Source organism: Muntiacus reevesi, chromosome X (assembly GCF_963930625.1).
Source record: "Muntiacus reevesi chromosome X, mMunRee1.1, whole genome shotgun sequence".
NCBI lineage: Eukaryota > Metazoa > Chordata > Mammalia > Artiodactyla > Cervidae > Muntiacus > Muntiacus reevesi.
In genome coordinates this window covers 29,986,827-29,992,088 of record NC_089271.1, presented here as the reverse complement: position 1 = coordinate 29,992,088, position 5,262 = coordinate 29,986,827, and positions in this window count along the sequence as shown.

The window sequence follows — 5,262 nt, the reverse complement described above, 5'->3', positions numbered from 1 at the left end:
GAAAAGTAAATCTCAAAATTGAAGCAGGAATAAATATAATGATGAAAAACATAATTGAGACAAGAAAGCATAGAGCTCAGTGTTTTGTTAGATAGGGTAATTAAAAATTATTTATGTAGGTAAAGAGAAAGATGAAAGATGGTGCTTTAGTGGTTCTTTTTGTGGTGTTATAGCATAGGATGAACGGTACACAGTTAAGGCCCATGTAAAGTCACATTCTAACAAACAGGGAGGGTTGGCTTTCATTGCAGACCTGCATTCCCAGTGTAAGCCAGGCATCATTTCTGCAAGATACACACACTCATCTCTTCCATTGCACAGCCACACCTGTTTGCTGCATATGCATTCATTTATCCATGAATATGTATTAAATCTGGACAGTATGTTTAGTCGAGGACACAGTAACTGTTCTCTTAGCCCCAAACTTGTCACTCTCACCATCTTTCCTTTTGGAGTGGAAGTCGCCATCTGTTTTGCTTTAAGACCTGGGCCCAAAGAACAGGCTTCCATCCCCTGAAACCTACCCTCTGGAGAGTTCCACTTGGGTCTTCTTTTGGTCACAGCCTTCACCAGGAGATGAGGAGTCCATGGGACCAAGGAGATCCACCCACCTAGAAGCTCAGCCTCTTGAAAGCTTGTGTCCTTTGAGAGCCAATTCCCCTAGCCTTCTAGACCCAACTCTGAATCAGGGCCAGTTTCCTAGGCCTGCCCTCTGTGCAGTCATACAGGGCCCTGTGCTCAGAGACGTCCACCCTACACAGGGAACTATATTCAGTATCCTGTGACAAACCATAATGGAAAAGAATGTGAAAAAGAATGTTTGTGTGTACACACAAACACACACACATATAACTGAATCACTTTGCTATACAACAGAAATTAACACAACATTGTAAATCAACTATACTAGAAAATATATTTTATTATTTTTAAAAACTATTTATTTGGCTGCATCAGGTCTTAGCTGGGGCATGCAGAATCTTTGCTGCCTTGTGCGGGGTCTTTTAGTTTTAGCATGCAGGATCTTTAGTTACAGCCTGTGAATTTTTCGTTGAGGCATGTGAGATTAGTTCTCTGATGAAGGATCAAACCCAGGCTCCCTGCAGTGGGAGCATGGAGTCTTAGCCACTGGACCAAGCAAGTCCCTAAATTTTAAAAAATAAAAATAATAAAGGTCCACCCATGATTTAGTGCTCTGCTGTTACTGTCTTGAAATTCTTAGTAATTTTATTTTTGACCTTGTGTTTGGTGGAGGAAGTCTGGTGGGACAATGGATGAGCACATGGGCAGAGGGGATAGGCTGTATTTCCCATATGATCTGTCTGTACTGCCCAGTGCCACCACTCTAGCAAGTAACATTTGCACTGCCCCATGAACACAGAATTCTGGTGGGACTACGTGTATGGGAGTTTAGTGGGACTCAAAGCAGCTATGGGGTGAGTGTCTTACATCTGTGACTAAGGAAGTAAGGGCACAAACAGCCTGGAGAGGCTCCCCATTCAAACTAGATCTACTTCGGAAAGAAGGCGTTTCTAAGAAAGCATGAATAACCAAGGAACCCTGTGGAACCCATATCCTTTCCTACTCATTTATTTTCCTGTATTAACCAACTACTGTTGCTGAAAATGAAGACATAGTTGGAAAGAGAAAAACATGTCATTCCTACTCCTTTTTTTCTACCTGAAGGTAGAGAGTACTGGTAGAAGGTGTGTATGTCAAGAAGCAAAATAGGAATGGTTGAGTTAATTTGGCACAGGCTTTCCATTGTTCTGGTAAGAATGAAATACAAATGTAGATATACTGGTTATAAAATAGGACTTACATAATTTTTATGATTCTTCATGGGAGTTGAAAGCTTTTGTATTTGCATTTCAAACTGGTATTGCACAATATAAAGATGAATAGTAAAACTCATGCTAAGAATTTTAAATTTTAATTTTTCTTTACTTAGAATGGCGTTAAATAGCAAGTAAAAAACAGCATGGTGCATTGAGAGACCATGGGAAAAAGGAACAAGCTTGGTATGTTAGGACACTTAGCACTTTTTTCCTGCTTTCTGTGTGGCTTTTCATTTCACACTGGGCTACAAGCATGATGTAGCCAGTCCTGCTCAGGCTATCTGGGACCCAAGAATCCCTTGCCTAAATTGTTCTTACCCCTCTTCCAGATCTTTTCTTCAGATGCATCTTCTTGAGGGCAGCCTGTATCATTTCTCTGTGCACCCCTAGGTGAGGGGAGGGAGCCCGAGAGGCAGCTGTTGGCACAGCTCTGGAACAAGCTGGAACTTGCAGGCAGGGACATGCACTGTAGGCCGCTATGTTTGGGTTGTTTGTTACATGGCAAGAGAAAACAAGAACACAGACATTGTCTTCTTATTTTCTGTTTCCTTCACTAAACTCTGAGTGCACATGGCCCCTTGTCTCCCATTATGTTTCTACCTCCTGGCGCAGAGCAGGACTCGGACTAGATACTCAATAAGTGCTTGATAAATTAGTGAATGAATGAAAGAACAAACGTGAACAGGAAAGTCCCTGCCTTCAATGGTGTAACATCTACAGTGGGCAAACCATGAGGTTAAATTAGATTGCAGATACTTTTTAGAACAATGAATGATTGAATAGAGATAAGGTGCTGTAGGCTCACAGAAAAGGGGCCCTCAGCTCAGCTTTGTTAGCGTCTAGGCCAGCAGCCTTCAGCGTTAGGTGAGCATGAGAATTATGTAGGGTTTGTTTTTATTACTGGAGGATAATAGCTTTACAATGATATGGTGGCCTCTGCCATATATCAGTGAGAATCAGGAATAATGTTTTGAGCATGCACGCACACCCACACGTGCACACGCACGTGCATGCACGCACGCACACACACCCGTCCCTCTTGAGCCAAGCTGAGTAATTACAATTTAATTGGTCAGCGCTGGATTAATTAAACTCAGACTTCCTGGGCACGGCACCCAGATAGCAACACTTTTCTAAAGCTCCACAAGTGATTCCAAGATGAAGTCCAAGCTGAGGACCACAGGTCTAGACTGGGCTATGAAAGATGCACAGAATCGAGGCAGAAGGTGGTACGGGCAGCCAGGGTGGGACGATGACATAGCAAGAGAAGCGAAAGTGGACCAGAGGGTAAGGAACTTCACATTCCTTGGGTTTCATTTATCTCACCTGTAAAACAGGCTAAGAATATTGAGCTCATGGGGTTATTGTAAGGATTAAAATGTTGATGCCTGTGAAGTGCCCGGTTTATAAGAGACGCCCAATAATACAGAAGTTAGAGGTTTCATGTGTGCAGTGCTTGAGGATTTGTGTTTTCTGTGAGTGTTGTTTGGAGTGTGGAGAATCTACTCACACTTCTGAGCATTTCTCGAAGAGGCCAAGGGCATGCTGAAGGGCTCCTTGCAAGTTGTGTCTGGAAGTAGAAGCCAAAGCTTTCTCCCAAGGCTCAATGGGTCCCTAGCCTCTTTGTGTTTCCTGGTGGCGAGATTCCTTATAAATAATTAGTTTCTGCTCTCCTCTTAACATTTTTCTCTTTGTTAACCTGATTTTAAACTTACCTCCTCTGCCTCAGCTCAGCACATTCCATCTGTGTTCTTTAAGAAAAACAAGGAAAGGTATTTCTATCAGCATTTCTCAATAGCCTGAATGACTCTGGCATGTTTCATTTTGGTTTGGGGTCCGGGGATGGGATGTGGGGGTTTCAGAGGGTCATGCAGTTGAGTCTGTATAAACAGGATGGAGTGCATGGATTCCAGGCAACAATTTGTGCTAAATCCTTTGATCCAAACCTTCTAGGATTCAGTTGAGTAAGTTGGGCCAGCCCAAATCTAAAGGATTGAGATGCATGCAGATTCCCTTGTAGGCCAAGATGGTGCCTATTTTTGTTCAGTCACTAGTCATGTTCAACTCTTTGTGACCCCATGGACTGCAGCACCCCAGGCTCCTCTGTCCTCCACTATTCCACATCAGTTCAGTTCAGTTCAGTCGCTCAGTTGTGTCCTACTCTTTGCAAGCCCATGAATCGCAGCACGCCAGGCCTCCATGTCCATCACCAACTCCCGGAGTTTACTCAAACTCATGTTCATTGAGTTGGTGATGCCATCCAGCCATCTCACCCTCTGTCGTCCCCTTCTCCTCCTGCCCCCAATCCCTCCCAGCATCAGGGTCTTTTCCAATGAGTCAACACTTCGCATGAGGTGGCCAAAGTATTGGAGTTTCAGCTTCAGCATCAGTCCTTCCAATGAACACCCAGGACTAATCTGCTTTAGGATGGACTGGTTGGATCTCCTTGCAGTCCAAGGGACTCTCAAGAGTCTTCTCCAACACCACAGTTCAAAAGCATCAATTCTTTGGCACTCAGCTTTCTTCACAGTCCAACTATCACATCCACTATCCCACATAGTTTGCCCTAATTCATGTCCATTGAGTCAGAGATGTTATTAACCAACTCTTTCTCTTCTACCCCCTTCTCCTTTTGCCCTCAATCTTTCTCAGCATCAGGGTCTTTTCCAGTGAGTTGGCTCTTCACATCAAGTGGACAAAGTATTGGAGTTTCACCTGCAGCATCAGTCCTTCCAGTGTATATTCAGGGTTGATTTCCTTTAGGACTGACTGCTTTGATCTCCTTGCAGTCCAAGTGACTCTCAAGAGTCTTCTCCAGCACCACAATTTGAAAGCATCAGTTCTTTGATGCTCAGCCTTCTTTATGGTCCAACTCTCACATCCATACATGACTACTGGAAAAACCATAGCTTTGACTAGATGGAACTTTGTTGGCAAAGTGATGTCTCTGTTTTTTAGTGCACTGTCTAGGTTTGCCATAGCTTTCCTTCAAGTGTCTTTTAATTTCATGGCTGCAGTCACTGTCTGTGGTGATTTTGGAGCCCTACAAAAGAAAATCTGTCACTACTTCCACTTTTTCTGCTTCTATTTGCCATGAAGTGATGGGACCAGATGCCATGATCTTAGATTTTTAAATGTTGAATTTCAAGTCAGTTTTTTTCACTCTCCTCTTTCACTCTCATTAAGAGGCTCTTTAGTTCCTCTTCACTTTCTGCCATTAGAGTGGTATCATCTGCATATGTGAGGTTGTTGATGATTCTCCCAGCAAGCTTGATTCTAGCTTGTGCTTCATCCAGCCTACCATTTCACATGATGTGTTCTGCATATAAGTTAAATAAGGACATTGCCCTTTGGCATTGCAGGCTGACAATGTACAGCCTTGTCATACTCCTTTCCCAATTTGGAACCAGTCTGTTGTTCCATG